This window comes from Amblyomma americanum, chromosome 3 (assembly GCF_052857255.1).
Source record: "Amblyomma americanum isolate KBUSLIRL-KWMA chromosome 3, ASM5285725v1, whole genome shotgun sequence".
NCBI classification, from domain to species: domain Eukaryota; kingdom Metazoa; phylum Arthropoda; class Arachnida; order Ixodida; family Ixodidae; genus Amblyomma; species Amblyomma americanum.
Genome location: NC_135499.1, coordinates 128,428,844 through 128,448,063, shown reverse-complemented (window position 1 = coordinate 128,448,063; position 19,220 = coordinate 128,428,844). Strand labels below are relative to the sequence as shown.

The 19,220-nt window shown below is 48.8% G+C and overlaps 1 protein-coding gene across 1 annotated transcript in view; it reads left to right on the top strand.

The window, feature by feature from the left end:
• The window catches only part of IA-2 (tyrosine phosphatase IA-2), a 528,690-nt gene that overhangs the window by 61,909 nt on the left and 447,561 nt on the right, over positions 1-19,220 (top strand). The gene's annotated exons all lie outside the window — the stretch shown is intronic.

Here is a 19,220-nt window from a genome sequence, read left to right as displayed (position 1 = left end):
ACCGGGTCCTCCGAGCGCAGCAGGGTCTTCCAGTCCCCCCAGGTCTCTAGGCTCCATGCGGGAAGTTCCGCTGCACCGAGGAATATGATGTGGACGAAAGAGGCGAAGGTGGTGGTGGTGGAAACATTCATTGCCGAATACAGAGGGTGCACACCCAAACATGGCACGAGGAAACACTTAGGGGGCTGCCCTTACAGGGCAAAGGACAGCCCTTGGTGGGCTATCTGCTTCACGGTGTCGGTAATTATCAGGCGCTGGTCAGCAGCCGCGGAGCTGGCCAGGAGAGTATGACTCCGCCAGTATGACTTCAGTATGACTCCGCCGTGGATGGGGGTGGAGGGTGTGGGAAGGTAGGACATGTGAGGAGGACGTGAAGGAAGTCCCCTGGTTTCCCGCAGAGCTTACAAGAAGAAAGAAATTGATCGGGGTAGCGAGCATGAAGGAGAATAGGGTAGAGAGCAGTTCGAGTCTGGAGGCGGCGCCAGTGGGAGGCCTGGGTTAGGGTTAGGGAGGAAGCCGGCAGTGCGTAAACGCGCCAGGTATCTCGGTAGTAAGTAAAATATCTTTGAACGTAAGCAGACGCTCTTGGGATGGTGCAGGAGGTCCAACTCCGGCCGAGAAAGTGAGACCTCGGGCGAGCAAGTGGACATCCTCGTTACCCGGGAGGCCTGCGTGTGCGGGGGTCCAGATAATGGTTACGTGGTGGGTGGGGTGCCAGAAGCGTACAAGTCGATCCGCGGTGCGAGATATCAGGCCTTTGGCGAAATTGGATAGGGCGGATTTTGAGTCGGAGAGAATTTTGGTAGCAGAGGAGGAAATGAGAGCGAGTGCAATGGCCGCTTCCTCTGGAATTTCCTTTGAATCTGTGGTGACGGATCCTGATGCGATTAGTCCGGCCTGATTATTAGCGACGGCGAGACCCATGCGGCAGCCCGACGAGTACGCTGCCGCGTCCGCGTAGGCTACCTCAGGACTGTTGCCGTAGAGCTTGTGCAGGGCTTTGGCGCGGGCTGCCCTGCGTTCTCCATCGTGCTCGGAGTGCGTGTTCTTAGGGATTGGAAGGATGAGAGGCGAAGGGTTCTGGGCGTAGAGTGCGCGCAAGAGCGGGGAAGAAAGGATGATAGTGGGATATGGTAACGGGTAAGGGGAGAGTGTGTGTCTCTAGTCTTCGCCACAGTGTTACGTGTTTGTTGTTTAGGGAGCGGTGGGGTGGAGGATAGAGCTGGCGCTGGGCTCTGGGAAGAGGAGGAGGAAGAGGAGGAAAACATTATTAAATAATAGCTTATGGGTGAGGACCTGATTCCAGGACTCCACTGGCTTGAGCTGCCCTGCGGACCTGTTGTATTGGGGCCCGTTGGTCCCTCAGGTTATCTGTAGTCAGCAGCGCCTCCCACTGCTCAAAAGACGTGTTTTTCGTCTTCAGAGTGTTTGGTTCGGCCCCCATCCCAACTAAATGTGGAAGAGTGTAAGGCAGTCCTGGAACCAAGGACATCAGTCAGTGTGTTGGGTTTATGAGATGTAGTCTCTGGATTTTCGGCAATGTGTTCGTCTGTACCTGCCGCCAAGAGACTGCATCTGGGGTGCCTAATTTCTTATGAGGTTGGGGGAAGTGCCTCCTTTAAAAACGCTGAAACTCGAGACGTTCGTTATACCGCGAAGGTAGAGGCTAAATGCGGGCACGGTGCGTGGCCCCACTCGGTTGATGATGTCTCAAGCTACAGCATGTGCCCTCTTGTTTCCTCGTGGCCTGGGGTCCAGGTGATTTGTTGGTGCTTGGTGAGGGGCATAGTGCCCATGAGCCGGCTAGTGTGCTTGAGAACTCGGCCTCTCAGGAAGCTTCGACAGGTGTGTTGAGTCTGTTATCACATGAGTGCTGTGGTCTTGGGACGCATAATGCCTAATGGCAATGACCACGATGGCGGTCTCCGCGGCCGCGCGTGTTTCGGCGCTTACAGAAGCAGTGAATAGAGTGAAGAAGCGGTGGTCCAATGCCGCCACTGCGTATTTGCCATGGTCCGGGTATGCTACGGCGTACACGTTAGCCAAGTTCGAGGAATTGGCTAGGCGTCGGCGTAGGTAGGATACTTGCGCTTGTCGTCTTCCTCTGTGAATGTCTTTAACCATATGTTGCGGTATCGGTTCAGTATCGATATATTTGCTCTGTTGTTTTTCTAGAGAGGATTGAGCATCCAGTGCGCGGATGTCCGAAACTGCGCCTACTCGGCGTAGGAGAGCACCTCCAGCTCGGGTAGTGTGAAGCCTTAGTGTTTGACATGCACGGATGGCTTTTGTTAGTTCCGTTAAGGTGTTAAATATTCCTATGGTGGACTCATGCTCAGTCTAGGTGTTTTTAGAGAGGCTTAAGACCTTCTTGTATACCCCTTTTACGATGGTGTTAAGTTGCTGCACTGTTCTTCCTTTGCTAGCGTGTGAAACAGTAGTCCGCATGTGATTCGGCTAAATACCAGTGCTTGCACCAGGTCAGAGTGTATTCTCGCATTCCTTGGCGATGGTTGGCAAAGCGACTGATCATGCCAGCTATCTGGTTTGCGGTGGTTTTGAGAGTCTGGATGTTGTAGGTGACACGGAGGTTGCTCTGTATCCAAATACCAAGAATGCAGATCAGGTTAACTTTCCTGATGGCTTGACCCTCGATCGTGAGGTTGATGGAACCTGGAGATAGTATCTCGGGCCGTGTACTCGTATGACGTCCGATTTATCCAGGGTGCAGAGGAGGCCGCTTTGAGAGGCAAAGTCCTCGACGATCCATGCTGCTGGTTGTGTGGCAGTTTCTCTTTGGCCCTGGGAACCCTTTGTGGCCCATATAGTTATATCATCCGCGCATATGGTAAAGCCTACATTTGGAAGTGCTTGTAGTGCACGCGACAGACTTGAGCATATCAGTGTTGAAAAGCAGGGGCGAAATGATAGCTCCCTGAGGTGTGCCTTTGTGTGGCTTATCTTTGACGTAGGAGCGGGTTTGACCGATGCGTATCGTGGCCGTGCGGCCCGTGAGAAACGTACATACGTAAGCAATGACCTCTTCACCGCCGTTAAGTTCATGAAATAGAAACGCAATCCGCCGCCTTAAGAGGCTACTACCGAATTTTTAATCCGCGTCGCTGTGTATGTGTCAAAATCTATAGCCTCAGTGGCCCACTCTACCTAAGTTATCAGCACGTATTGCTGGAAGTCCTCCCACAATTAAAAGCGGGGGAAACACAGCACCTTTATATTAAACATATATAGACCACTTCGTGCACAACAAGAACAATTTGGAAACATGCTCCATGATTGTTCTCGAACAGCAGGAAAAAAACTAGCTTGTAGTGTTATGCGACCTAAAATCCCCCCATACGGCCTGGGGATATACAAAGGACACCGAAAAAGGCACCTCCCTGGTAAAAGCAGCGGACAGGGAAGGCCTCCGGCTAGCCACGGACTTTACAACACCTACCAGAATCGGCAACAGCGTGTGCAGCGACACCATTCATGATCTATCTTTTGCGAGGAACGTCACTAACGTCACATGGATCAACCTCGTTGGGGCCCCCGGGGAGTGATCATTGCATCCTGAGTACAGAAATCTCCACTCCCCAGCTCAGACGTTTCATTGGGGATACGAAGCTCACTAATAGGGAAGGGTTTCGTAAATGCCCCCCACCCGAAGGAAGGGTCACGAACATAACAGAGTGGACACAACAAATACGAGATACTCATGCTTCTGCTACTCAAGCCATAAAACGCACGGCCGCCATTCCATAAGTCGAGCGACATCTACAGTTGTGAGAGACGAGAAAAAACTCTATTTTGGAAAGAGCAGAGACTCAATAAACTACTCCTCCTGCGCATTTCCTCCATCACAGAAGAAGCTCTGCAATATTCCACCCAACTCGCCCTACGGAATTCGGTACAGTTCTGTGCCTCCTTGACAGGAAACCCTCACCATTGCTCAAACCTGGCCCATCCTCCTCTGTCTCATTGAACCCGACAAAGACAAATCGACTACAAATCGTGCACTCCAAACGATAGCTCAGCGATTCCATGGGTCCGACAAGGAACTCACGGACGCTTTGTGGACGCGTTACGTTGGCGAGGCTTCTATACCACCTTGTCCAACCCCCTCGAGTGGTCTTCAGAACCGCACACTTGATGACCCACGAACAATAGCCGAGGTGCAAGCCGCAGCCCGTGCATGACACCGTAACACCGCTCCTGGAGCTAATAAAATCACAAACGCTACTATTCGTAGCCCCAGTCTTGCGCATACCAAAGCCATCAGTGAGTATTTCAATGACGAACTCTGGGTGAAGAGCATTGTACCTCAGGACTGGCGACATGCTGAAACAATCACCCTTTTCAAGCCCGGCAAGCGACCGTCACTTGATTCCCTCCGGCCCATCTCCCTAACATCATGTTCGGGAGAACTCTAAGGGCGGGTCATCCACACCCGCCTCCAAAATTACACTGAAGACAATGAAAAATCTCTTCCCCCCTACTATGTTTGGTCTCAGGCCAGGGCTTTCGGCCCAAGACTCCTTCCTGCTCCTGCGAGAAGGAGTGCTTACTAACATTTCAAGAAGGACCTTAGATTTAAAGGACGCCTTGGACAAAATATCCCCCGAGGCGATCCTTCAAGCCATAAATGACCTTATCGGTACCGAAAAGGGGCTCTGGGAACAGTGTAGAGAAAAAGTCTGTGGTCGTACGTACACAACAAAGACGCGGAATCGCGTGCTCTCCATTCTTCTGGAAGCGTGCACTGTCGTTCCTTGCGAAGTCGTAACGTCAACGGCGAGGAAGACGCCTTATACGCGAGGGACCACAGAGCGCTCCTTTCAAGACAACAGCGCTGTCGCTACCGCAATACGGCGGGAACAATTTGTCGGAACTAACCCTGCAGCCTGAGCGGCGTGAGAGTCGTGTGTTATGCGACGCCGGCTCCGTAGGCGGCTGCTGCCGGGTGCTCCCACGCGCTCCCTTCGAAACGATTACCGAGATCTCGGGGCTGTTTTTTTTTGCCCTGTTTTTTTTTTCTCCTTCGTCGAGACAAGCGCGTTGCAAAAGGAGCGGCGGCTATAGAACTATCGCGGAAACGTGGGCGGCATGTTTTTGCGCGCCACCTTTCCGCCCGCCCACGCGTGTCTCACGTCCATTTTTCTGCCGTCGTGTTTTTCTTCGGTTTCGGCGTGAGCAAACTTGAGCTTTAAAACTTCTGGCCCCCCACTGGAAGGCATTATATTTCTGTATTACGTGGTGGTGGTGTTTTTGCCGCCGTTTCTTCTTACTATTTTTAACGAACTACCGATGCTCTGTCTCTGTGATGAGTTTCCTGCACCTTCCCAGTGATGTTCCATTCTGGTAATTAGTCCTTTGTCAGATAATGTAATGGCGAATAATGAATTTTTACCGAGTGCAAAGAAATTTTAGGAACCTAAATTGAAATTAGTTTTTGAGAATTGGTTCTTGCGGAAAGAAAACGTAGCAGTAATTGTACCACATCTCGGAGGACACCAGAACCGTGCACTAAGGGAAGGGGGGAAGGTTCTAGTGAAAGATGGAAGAGAGAAGGAGGTGAGGTGCCATAGTGGAGGGCTTCGGAATAATTTCGACCACCTGGGGATCTTTAACGCGCACTGATATCTCGCGCTGTAGACGGGCGCCTTTCCGTTTCACCTCCATCGAAATGCGGCCGCCACGGCCGGGTTCTACCCAGGGTTAACTACGGCTCAGTAGCCGAGCGCCCTAACCACTGAGCCACCGCGGCGGGTGACATCGCCGGAATTTTCCTCCGGAATCTCCGGTATCATCGGAGGCTGCTCAGTTAAGAAATTATGGGTCAAATTTACAGAATTTTCGACCATGGAATCGAGCAATACTACCCCTGTTTCCATTCTGATTTTCTGAATGTTGCTAGAATTCCTCTTTTCAGCGTCATTTTTTTCTTCATTTTTATGCGTTTGATTTTGTTGCCGCATTCGTTTTCTCTCCTGCGCGTCTGCTGCATCAACCCGCTTTGCACGAGAAAGTAGCACCACATGCTGTAGTACTGCGGCTGCTTAATTAATTAAGCAATTAAGGTTAATTGCTTTCACGCGAACTCACAAGTTCCGAATTAGCGCATTGATCGAATAGCTTGAGGTAAACGGGTTATATGAGCATGCAAATTTTTGCTGCGCTACATATAAAACGTGGCGACTACAGTAATATTAGTGCAGTTCTGTTGCTAAGTTCAGAAATTAGCGCTTGGAAACAGTCGCAAAAAATTAAGGTTCACCAGACACTTCTACTGACACGCTTTGTACCTGTGTTTTATAAAACGTTTGCGTTTCGTTGCTCGTTTGACCTCTATTATTTTTTCAAAATGCACTGTGTAGTTTAGCAGTGCCTTGCTTGTCTGACTTCTATTAATTTTCATGATGCATTTTGTAGTTTAACAGTTCTTGCAGTGCATGGTCAATAACAATTGCTTGAATTTATTGGAGCTAAATTATTTATTCCATAACTTACCTGCTTAGTTAGGCTCTGTTATCCTAAATGACTATGCAGTCATCCATATAGTCGTTTGTGTTTACCTATGTGTACGCGTATTCGCAATTTTACCCCGCTCTTGTTGGTGCGGTGGCTGAGGCAGCCAGTAGGCAGAATTTTTTTTATGGTCGAAGAGCACTTGGTCTCGGATGAAAAGTTGTGTCCCAACTAGATTCGTCCCTTTCGAGGAGACCCAATTGTACGAATTGTAGGAAGCAGATACGGTCGCTCGCATCCAAGGAAATGTGCCGAAAGAAAGCGTACAGTGACTTCACATAGATATCGTCATAGCAGTGCATAGGAGCATAGGTGACGTATTTCGGTGAATTGAAACTGCACCGGGGAGACTTGGAGGGTCGCATCAGTTTTTAAGCTTTGCCAGCTGTTGGCGCGTCTCGCATCATGAACGTGTTCAGCGCCTAACAACATCAACGCTCAGCGCATCGCGTGGACAGTCAGTCGTCAGCGACGGCGACTCTTCCATCATTACACATTCTCAACACAAATACGCCTGTATGAGAGTAAAAAGGAAGTAAGAACCTACAGCGCACTTCCTGAAGTGCGCCAGAGGGCAGCCTACTCTATTTTTACTTCTTTGGGCTTGGAATGAACCGTCGCGTTTGATCTTCCGGGGAAGGTTTTTCGGAGTCACATAGGGCTGTCCAAAAGCCACGATGCGCTGGCTCTGCGCTGAACTCGCGGTAACGTCAGGTGCGAGCCGCACGACTCGCCACCTAAATCAAAATCTTGTGCGCGATGAGATTCTTCTGCGCGCGTGTGTTTCGCGCCATGGTAAAGGTGGAGACACATGGTTTGCGGCCAAACAGTTCATTCGTAGAGCTAAATTGTCATTTTCCTTGTATCCATCTGCACGTGACGGCGCTATTTTACCTGAAACGACAAGATACTAGAGAAAAATATAAAATGTATTTATAAGCGCATCGTTGTGTAATCGCATTCAAAGATGCAGACACTGCAGCAACGTACGAATCATAACGGCTCCTCAAGGCTACAAATCGCGGAGGCATATATAGTGCCTAGACGGGATCGTAAATAACAGCAGATGCACTTCCTTTTATGGCGACAGTCTAAAGAGCCCATCCGGACGGTAGTAAATACCGTTCACTGTCAGCAGGCGTCGCCTCACACGTTACCGCTTTCTCCGAAAAATTTATCCGAAGACCCTCGATGATGCGTATACGAAGAAAGTCTCTCACGAACTGGTTGCAACGACCTCACATCAAAGTGTTTTTGTCTCGAGTCAGCCTTCACTGCGAAGCGAATATATTGCGACGATCGCTATCGATCAGGACAGTGGTTGGATGGGTTATATAGCGCACAGAGAGCTTGCATATACGCCATAAATAAAGGCCAGTAGAAGAATTTCTTATGTCTAAAAGCTTATATCCTCGCTGTGCAAGACCTGCCGAGCTAGGCGCGTACTTATTCTGTGAATATAACTGCAACAATTCTGGACAAATGCATTTTACGAGGAGAAAAGTTTACGAACGCAATGTTTTCAGATATTAAGAAAACCGGAACTGCACAAAATAGGACGGGACAATGAGAGAAGAAGCACACAGGACTGAGCACACGGGACTGCGCTCGTCCCCGTCCTTCTTCTCTCTTGTCCCGTCCTATTTGCGCAGTTCTTGCTCTTATAATGTCGTACCAACTAGCTCTTCATCGCGCTCTTCTAGATATCAGATAATGTAAAATTTCACTATAACAATCAATATGCCGAAAGATTTCACGTCGGCAGGCTTACATGTTTTTCATATTAACGTTTTTTGCTGTCGTCAGAAACGTTCCCCATTGGTTTTCTATGCAAGTCTTATAAGTGCGATTTGTTCGAAGAAAAATCTTTAAAAGAAATATTTTGCCACGCATCAGAAGAATGAACCACTGCCCACCTTCATTATTTTTGTAATAGTATCTTACAATATTTCAATATTAAAATGTTTCATCTAGGAATGCTGGTCCTGCGTGTGTCCCGTTCTTTAGGTGTATTTATTAAATTCCATCGTGAGTTAATAACATTAATCCGTATACAGCGCCTTTTCTCTCCCTTTAAAGTAATATATAACGCCTACAAGTGCATAATTGGTGCTCTAAGGGGAAGTCAAGTAGTACACAAGGAGCATAATAAAGAAAAAAAGCAAAGACATTGCCTGCTTTACCTCGCTACCTCGCTGACCGGCATGCTCACAGCTGCTGTTATTGCGATACTGCCTGTCTTTTTTTCTTTTGCATATTTCTTTTACATGTCGTTAAAGGGTTTATTTATTGATTAAAGATGCACTGAGGAGAAATGTATCCAATTATTGTTCTCCATTTATTTTGTGGTTTTTTCTGGCTATGTAGACGTTTGCCGGCAGCGAAAGACGCGTTTATGGCTGAGAAAATTGGAGTTAAAAATTATCCAGCCAGTCGCTGAAAACTCGTGGTGTCTATGCCGAAAAAAACTCGGTGCCACCATTTTGATCAAAAAGAGAAACACTGTCTAACAGGCAGGGTGGAGCCTGACCTCAGGACAAGAATTAAAGTCAATCCGTTCGCACAAAACAGGCACGCCGAGTACCATGCAGAGAGAAGGCGCTTAAAAGCGAAGTTCCTTACGGTAAAATAAGGAAACCTAACGAACGCAAAGTACGCAGATCGCGGCGCAATACGCCTCCCGACCTGCTATAGTCACCTGTATCGTCGACCACGCCCTGCAGATGACCGCAGCCACCAACGTGCGACCCTCCACGACTGTAGAAGCAGAGAAAACGGCCTCTCGCAATGGCCTCCAGCTTGACGGAAAACAAAATCCACGTGATCTCGGGCTCCCGAACGGCGCATGTCGAAATTACGCAAGTTGCTGCATATCAGCGAACGCACACCATAAATTAACAACGCGAAAGCGCCATTTTCCTTAAATTGTAAGCATCTGGACGCTAGGTCACGAGTCTGTAAGCGGTAACCAGCGCGCGCATGCCGTAGCTCGAGGCCTTACTAACCTGGCCCGGACAGAATATTCAGTGGCCCTTCAGCCGGTCCCACTAGAGTACAGTGAGATTCTTACCTACCACAAGCTAAATCGTGATTGTACTTACCCCCGCACCAGAAGCTGACGAGAGAAGAAGCCGTAGCTTCGAGGCAGCTAAGGACCCACATAGCCTCTTACAACACATCATCTCCAAACTATACCCAAGCACATGTCCGATATGTGAGGAACACCCTACACCCTATCACACTGCATGGGCTTGCCAAAGCATGCAGGCCGCGCCGACAATCGTAAACCCACAAACTAGGCTGTGGGAGGCCGTCCTGTCCGGCTCAAGCCTAGAAGGCCAAGGACAGCTCGTTCGGCGCGCGCAGCAAAGAGTTAAGGTCGTAGGAGCCCTGGAATGAGGGCACCTCACACTTCGGGGAAAGCAAAACTCTCTACTGACCAAAGTATACCCCCACTACCCCCATTTTGAAGTGAATAGCGGGGTACCCTGGCCCCTGAGATCCTCGCCAAGAAATCTGTGTGGACGCCCGCAGTTTACTTGCTAAATCGGCCGGTGATGGCGACACCTGTACTTCGTTTCTTGGTCCTTTTCTGTATTAAAAGAGCTCCTTTCCGCTAAGAGTGGTATGCGATTAGAACGCGGTACCCTGTACACAGAGCTCAACTATAATTAGTTGTCAGTGTCCTTCTGAATTTTTGTTCAGTGGCCCGCAAGTGTTCCCTCCGCTCTTTATTGTGAAAGCTTTGCCTATTTTCAACATTACTGAGGGTTGGTTTCGTGTAGTGCACATGGCGACTGGTGCTGCTGTTGGGCCTCGTACTCTCCCGATATGTTTCTGTAAATGATTGAATAAAGAATGGCAGCTTACGAACGGTACGAGACGTAGTTTCGGATCTCGGGCCTTTGCGCGAGACTCGCGAGACTGGTCCCAGCGCGTACACAGCGCCATTTGTCGAGCCCTGGCTGTGCCGCTTCTTTTCCTTCTCTCCTTCCAACGCGAGAAGGGACGAGGCCGATGCATCCGGTCGAGATGCGCCGAACATACATAGTGCATGCTCGGCACTATGTACAGAGTGTGCTGCCGCCGAGCAGGGAGCGCCGTATAATGGCGGCAGCAAACAGTGACACGCCGCACATCGATATAGATGTGACTTGGTCCGCGAGGCTCGCGGGACGGCGCGGCATCGCTGGCGTTGGCGCCTCGCAAAGTTGCCGCCGTTACTACATCTTCCGCGCGATCTTGGCGTTTTTTCTTGGTCGCCTCTCTCTCTTATTTATCTGCGTCCTTCCAAGGGAGGTCGACGGTCCGGGGCCGCTTCTTCGCCGGTCGTAACGGTCTTTCGCTTGGACGACCGCGAGGGAGGAACCGGCGGACCGCCGGGTCGTTTCATCCGTTTCCATTACGCGTCAGTCCTCCGCAGGCTAGGCACATTTGCGCCGCGCTGTGCATAGCACGCGCACGTGCGAAGGAAGGAGAGTGTGACCGCTGCCTGGCTTACACTTTGCGGATGTGACCTCTTTGCTTTTGATCGCGCGTGTCAACCCTTGCGCCAGACCGCCCGCAAGGCGCCTCCCTTGCCTTCGGAAGGTCACGCCTTCGTGTTAGCTGCTCCCACGAGGCCGATGCCCGAAAACACTCGGTAACGGAAGCTGCCTCCGCGGAGGAAAGATTTAGGTCCGAATGAAAGCACAATCAGAATTCACAACTGCCGTTAAATTTCAGCCTTTAGACCTTCTTGTATGTGTTTCGCGATTCAAAAAGATGTGGTTTTGGGCTACCACCTTCTTTATGGAAGTTTGTATAAACTGTTTCCTTCTTTTCGAGCACCACAACGTCACAATCAATCAATCGATAGAGCGATTAATAAATAAATTAATTAATCAAGCATTCGATTAATAAGCCGCTGCTGTGGTGCAGTGGTTATGGCGCTCGGCTGCTGACCCGAAAGACGGGGGTTCGATCCCGGCCACGGCGGTCGAATTTCGATGGAGGCGAAATTCTAGAGGCCGGTGTACGGCGCGATATCAGTGCACGTTAAAGAACCGCAGATGGTCGAAACTTCCGGAGGCCGTTCCTCATAACCTGAGTTGCTTTGAGACGTAAAACACGCATAAATTACATCAATCAATCAGTCTGTCAGTCAATAAATCAATCAATCAAAATCAGTTTGTGAATCATATCTCCCTTGGACATTTCTTTTGGCAAATTTTTGCAATCAGATCCTTTGCTATACAGCTGAGGCATGTCAAGGAGACGGTGTTTGCAAGCCTTTTTTTCCGTTTTTTTTTAATCCTGCGTAAAGATTGTACCAACACCGGGAAACGATCCGACTACCTCAATAGCTCTATGGCGCTGCTCCCTCGAGTGTGTATGGTGCAGCGAGTCCGTACGTTTTCTTTTTTCTTTTTCCTTCGCTGCGGCTGCGTATGGAAAGCCGCAGCGCCACATAAATTATTTCGGTGTTCGCACTGTGCTCGCTCGCGCCACCACACAGCACAGCTCTCAGGTCCTCCGCCGGGGTCGGTCGGGCTTCCGGCGGCAGACGTGCTCGCCGATCGATGCGACCCGGCGAGACAGCCGTGCTTTTGTTTCGACGCCGCTTTATGACCATTCCGGCGCGAGGCTGTATCGGGCATTCGAGTGGCACGTCACGCTCCGGGGTGACTCTTGACCTTCTGTGCTCGCTATTGCGAAACGCTCACCTCAAGTTTCCCGCAACAAAGACATCTAAAGGCCAAATTTGCAGCGGTAAATTATATCGTGTTCCTCGCTTACTACTGCACAGCGCGCTTTTTGTTCGGTGTCTCGTTGTTTTCTCTGTTCATTTCGGGAAGAAAGGAAAGGGAGAGGAAGTGGAAGAGAGTGGCTCTTTATCATTTGGATTAGGCATATTTTTCCAAGCATTCTGCATATTGATAGTCAGAGCATCAATCAAACGCAATACGAAAACTATCGACGAAACAGCGCAATGCGGACTCGGTTAAATTTATTTGCAATGCGGACTCGGTTAAGTTTATTTGTTCTGAAATGGAAAAGGAGTGCTGTGGTCAACGCAACGCATAGATCCTTAAAGTCTGCATCTGTGATGCAGGGTGCATCGTGGGAAGAAATTTTCTCGAGCCTATATTTAAGGCAAGCTAACTTCGCTCACACAGAAAGTTTTCCGGTCCAATGCACGGAGGCCATATATTTTGTTTTAATTGCAATCGTATTTTTATTTGATATTAAATAGAATGTACGAATGCTACTGCAAGGCTCTATTGCGCAAAACATGAAAAACTGGCGATTTGATGGGAAAAAGAAAATCTCTACATATCCACATTTCATATTTCTTGTTCACAGAAGTCGCAACGAACGCTGTTCGTCCGGCAGCAAAGACGCTGTAGCGTAGCGACATCAACAGCTCTAATGTTTGCGATTAGGAGCTGTGATCAGACGGATTTAAAGCTGTATATTATGATGGCGAATTAAGGTTCAGAAGAATAAAAACAAGCCCATATTGTTCAACGCTGCCCAGAAGAAAGCAAGCAAGTTCCGCAAACACACAAAGAAACTGATAAAGCAAAATCGGCAGTGCACTTCACTTCCACAAAGACAACTGTTTGGATAAGGCATTCTTGCTAAGGCTTCCTAGAACACATGAGTAGGACATGAGACATACACTAGTAGTTCCTTCGTTGTCACTCCGAGCACAGTCGTAGATTTTATGCAAGTGCTGGAGTGCAGTAAATGGCCATCTACCAGAGGCACACGGCCCCACTTGTAATTATTTGTCTTGCAAGAGGTGCGCTTGAGCGGTAAAATATTGATGCTGGCGTAGGGCACACAAATCCTGGAGAAAGGGAACGGTAAGCGCAGCTATTAGCTGGATGGGAGGCCTTGCATTTAAGCGTCTACGTCATTTGCTCAGATCCTTCTTGTCTGCCGCTAAAGGCGCTCACGGGTTCTTGGAGTCGTCAGTATGGATATTCATTCACCATGGAAATCCCGGGGAGATTTTCAGTAGTATAATAGTTGGCTCCGGATTTCTTTCTGGCATTCTATAGTTAGTTTTTCATAGTTCATTGATCACCACTTGTATTTACCCTTAATTCATTTAATGCCTTGTCTGGTCACTGTTATTTCCTCGGTCCCGAATGTTGAAACAAGATTGTGTGCTGAAAAAACGAAGATACAGCACCCATAATTAGGAGCGCTAAAAATTCATTGCCTGAACTCCCTGCAGGGGCTCAGTGCCTTTGAGATTCGGGTGCTGATTTCAAGGTCACGGGCTCGATGCCAGCCGCGGTGGTCGTGTTTCGATGGTGGCGAAATACAAAGCCGCCCGTGTACCGTGCGATGTTAGCGCACGCTAAAGAACCTCAGGTTGTCTAAATGAATCCGGAGCATTTCACTGCGGAGTTTCTCATAGTCCACCTGTCTCTTAGGGACGTTAAACGCCGCAATTTACACTATACAGAACCATTGCCAAAACATCGCCGCATATGTCGACCGATAGTTCTCCCACATGTAGACAGAACTGTACTTTACGATATGTTTTTGTACATTTTATAGAGATTTTAAATACATTCTATAGTAAGTATAAAACGCCGCCGCGGTGGCTCAGTGGGTATGGCGCTCTGCTGCTGACCCGAAAGATGCGGGTTAGATCTGGGTCGCGGTGGTCGAATTTCGATGGAGGCGAAATTATATAGGCCCATGTACTGTCCGATGTCAGTGCACGTTGAAGAACCCGATGTGGACGAAATTTCCGGACCCTTCACTACGGCGTTCCTCAAAGCCGCAGTCGCCTTGGTACGTTAGACCCCCGTAACCCAAGCCAAACTACAGCAAGTATAAAATATTGCCGCCCAGGAATTCTGCTCAGCGAGAAACGGAAACTGATAATTACAAGTCACGAGGATGTCCGAATCGGAGTCCACGGGGACCCTCGTACTTCCTATAATTTTCTGTTTTGGTAGAAGCTCCAGATTATCCTCCTTTATGGTCAGTATGAAAGTACTTGTATATCCATTAGCTTCGATTGAGAGGGCTGCTGAATTCCCGGTTATAGAGACGACAACATCACTGTCAAATAGCGACAGTAGCCAGCAGTTGACGCAAACGTGTTGCCGAGGCGCTCCTCTGCCGGGCACGATCACTGCGTTTTTGTAGCGATGGCTACACTACGCCAACCGCTTCGCGAGGTCAGCGTGACTGTACGCTGAGCCGTGGCACCCCCGCTCCGCCAGCTGTGCGCATGCGCGGAGTGGCATCATAGCCCGCAGCTGCGGTGCGCGCCGCGCGACTCGTCGCTGTGCCGACGGCGGAGCAGACGCCGCCCGCCTCGTCAGTTGTGCACATTTCGAACCTTCAGCGTGGCTGCCCCGTGGCCACCATGGCAGCTGCCGGCGGCGCGGCGCGCCGGCGAAACCGAGTGGGGGAGGAGTGGAAAGGGGGTGGAGTGAATACACGTACAAGGACGAAGATGAAGGAACGCCCAGCAAAATGCAGTGGCGAAAGACCGACTTTGCAATTTGACTAAGCGAGTTCCACTTGGCCAGCTGTAGCTATCGCGTCACTCCAGTTTTAACCAGAGCTAAATCACAGCCATTTTTTATTGCGAAGCAATACTACTTTAGGTCGCACTTCAGCCCGTTCCGTGGCGAGGCGGTGGTAGGCACCATTAACCTTTAGCGTGACCTCGCTGCGTGACGTCACACCACGTGACCTAGAGTGACGTCACACCAGCTGTGTAAAAACGGGGCCCCATCTCACGCCGTCGCGAGGCGAGGCGGTAGCCACCAACGGCGGCCTAACTCCCGCTCCTCTCACCAGGGGCGCTACGGTCGGTGTGACCTCACACCAGCTGTGTAAAAACGGGGCCCCATCTCACGCCGTCGCGAGGCGAGGCGGCAGCCACCAACGGCGGCCTAACTCCCGCTCCTCTCACCAGGGGCGCTACGGTCAAAGTGACGTCACACCAGCGGTATAAAACAGCTCCGCTCCTCTCGCCAAAGCAGTCATACAGCCAGATGTTACGATGGTGCCTACGAACAAGGCAGCTCGGCAGAATGCAAAGAGGAAGCATCAGCCGTAACCCTAGCACAACCCAAGACTACCACCAGCCATACTACCAGCTGATCCGAGAATAACACACTATTGCTTCGCAATCACCAGGCTTAACCAAGCTAAGCCACGGCCGTTTTTTTCACGAGCCGACTTTTGGATTTGTGCCAAAAGTCAGTACACGCTTTTCATCGCAGCGGTATCCTACAGATTTGGGCATTCGCCACCTATGTAGGAAGAGTAGGGTTCGATTCTCAGTAGGGCCAAGTACCCGCAGCGCTTTTCCAACAGGAGCAAGCTTTTCCCTGCCCGTAAACGCTTCTCAGTTTTTCACCGAGTGGAAGCCGAGCACCTGGACAGGGAAAAAATCCTAGGCACGCGATCACCCTTTCCGTTTCCTCACCATGGCCGCGCATGACATTTTGCCCGCTTTGACACCACCTTACGAGTCTGTCTTGCCGTGACCCTAATCTGGTTTTTTCCAATCGCTCTTTTTTTTTATAAGTTTTTCGCTTTGGACAGCTTCAGGCCTTGGCTTAAGCCAGCGATTAATTTCGTTAGGAATGGACTTCCTGCAATTTTATTTTTTTCTTTTTTTGTCGGGTGGCTCCAAACAGGGTGAAATGCTTGAAAAAATAAATAAAAATAGGGCACTGGCCGATAGCAATGATGTTACACGAATTTGAGCCACAGCTGTTTGCGGTGCTGAATACCATATTTTGTTATTATTTTTCGTCTTCTCGGCTACAGTGCGCGTGATGTACCTTTGTTCGATCAGCGCCTCCTCTATATTTAAAAATATAGGAGGCGCTGGTTCGATCCTCTCACCGTGGTTCCTTGCAGTTTATTCACGCGGGACGCCACTCCATCGGCGGGGCGCAGCGTTGCGCTGCAGTGCCGACGACGCCGCAGAATCGGGAAACGGGCACATAACGGATGTCGGAGTAAAGGCGTTTCTGACCCCACTTTGTGCACACCTTGCACGTTAGCCACGGGGCTGATTGGCCAAGTGGCCCTTGCGCCATTAAAGATCTAATTAATGTTATCAAGTCATGAATGCTTACTGCTTGCCTATGTGGCTCCTAATTGGCCAGTGTGGCAGTGCAAACACAAGGGCGCAAAGACAGCAACGATGCCACAGGTGCTCGCAACCAAATGGTTTAATAAAAAAAAAGTTTACGTGGAATATACCGTGTTGTGTACGGGATAGAACTATCCCCCAAACAAAGAAAATAATCGTAGACGTTTGTTAAGTAACCTGCAGCAAGGACAAGGGGAGGGGAAGGCAGTGTGATTAGGTAGTTTGCTGAGATATGGTGGCTTTCGCTGGAGCAGCATAAGGCTAGAGGGAGATCATCTGCAGATGTCTTTGATCGGCAGTAGACTCCATCCCGTTGGTGATGAATGTAACAATATACGTTGTGCAACAGGTAATATCTCTGAAGTATTCAATGCAGCTTATTACAATTGCTATCTTTAGTTGTACTGAAAAGTCAGTAGCTACTCACCACAAGTCTCATCGTTTGTCTATTCGAATCGGTGTGTTCGCTATTTCACATTTTCTGCCGAGTCACACTACTAATTTTGAACGTTTACATGCAAATGGAACAGAGGGTGTGAATTCTGACCACTGAGGCCACAGGTTTTTATTTTATTACAGTGGATCGCTGACGTGCGCAAAAAGCTAATTTATTAGCGTTATAAGTTCATTGATTCGCTTAGTGTATCGGTATGTATTTAAACGGTTAACCACTGTCACCGGTGACAACAAGTAATGTAGCAGTGTGTTTTTCATATGCCATTACCATAATAAAATTAGGAAGGTTAATCACTATTTGCATCACTTGAGTAGGCATCATCCTATTACCTCGCATCTGTGAGCTTTGTTTGGGACTAGAAGCTTCTGGCAAGCTTGAAAGATATTATCGGGCGGCTGAATAGAAAAGGGGTAATAATAACAAAATGGTAAGACTATCTGCTACCCATTGACCGATAACTAAATTTCAGTGCCAGTTTATTATTCCCTTTCAATGCAGCGTGATGTCTTCGCATGCCCACTCGATTACGTTACCGTGTTGGTAAACACCTTAATCGTAAATAGAGGGTCATTTTCTTTTCAGGCACGAAGCCACGGCCATACAAATGTAAACAATGGTTTCTCTTGTGCAAAAAAAAAAGACATCGTGTGGCTAGTTTTCTGTCGAGAATAATTAATGACACGACCATCGTCAGCGTCCTTGCGGGAACATTAATCTCCCGTTGGGGCCCAAAGCCGATTAACAAAGCACGTCACTTGCCTAATGAACGGTGCAGGAATGGGGAGTTTATTTCGGGAACGGGAAACGCGGGGGAGTGGGGGTGTATGACAAAGACGGAGCCATAGGAAAAATTAGTACGTGCCAAAAGAAGCGAAGTGCATGTTGTCCTAAATTAGAGTATGAGCAAGTGGAAAGAGTGTTCGAGACGAGAAACGGGGAATATGCGCAACATAAGGTGAATGAGCTCAGAGAAGAGTTATTGCCACGAAAAACAAGCTTACGTCGTTGCGTACTGCAGCCGCTAACAGTGCAAAGTGACGTGGGCGTCTTGAAAACATTGTAGGCAGCTGAAACTATGCGTCACCGACAGGTGTCATCGTCGCTAAATCTCACCGCGGCCCTTCAGACTAAGGTAGAAGAAGTGTGTAATGGGAGTATGAAGATAACTGACTATATTTTTGAGGCGTTTGAGATTTTTTTTTTTCAAGCTGCATCTTCCAAAAATATCAAGGACCATGGAACTCAAACTTGTGGTCATAATTAAGCGACACTAAATTTTAATTTCTTCACGATAAAGCGGCATGCTGTTGCGGTGAAATTGGTTTTTTTACCTCAGTCGAACCTTATTCACGTCCGTGGCCACTGGCTGCATCAGTGCCATGCAAAGGTCTTGAGTGTTACGGGTTGTTAATACCTGATGGCTTAAAGCAAAGTTTAAAAGAGCAATTTCTGACAACCGTGCTCTTCGTCTAGTGGCCAGTAGTATCGATCGGTGTATGGCAGATATTTGGCGCAACATGTGGTTGTAGATAAATATAATTTGCAGGTTGGCTTAGCGCGAAGCAAACGAAGACAAGAGAGGGACACAGGACGAGCGCTAACTTGCAACTGAACGAAACAGAAGCAGAATTGCGAGCTCGAGGAACCGAACGCGCATGCCTAGCTAACTACTGATTAAGACGAGGATGAAAGATAAAGGCAATCTCAATCAAGATAATGTGGGGATAAACGGCGATATAAAACTGCACGGAAAGTAACAGGAAGCGCCTCCTCCACCTTCAATCAGCAAAACGCAAGAAATTACGCAGCATTTAGAAACATAGATTCCTTTCTCAACAGAACAATAGACGCTTCAATCACGCATTTGTCGCTTCCTAACCTATGAATAAATGATGCCTCAAGAAGCTCCATTGCAAGTTGTCCTCTAGAACGACAGGGAACTTTTGTTTTTCCGAAAAGTGGGTGACATTTGCAGCTAAAGCAATGCTTAGGCAGGTTATTAGATTGAGACCATTTAAAAGAAGCCGCGTGTTCTCTTAGGCGTTTTATTGAGGCAGCGTCCGGTCTGCCCTAAGGTTATTAGATTGAGGCGATTTAAAAGAA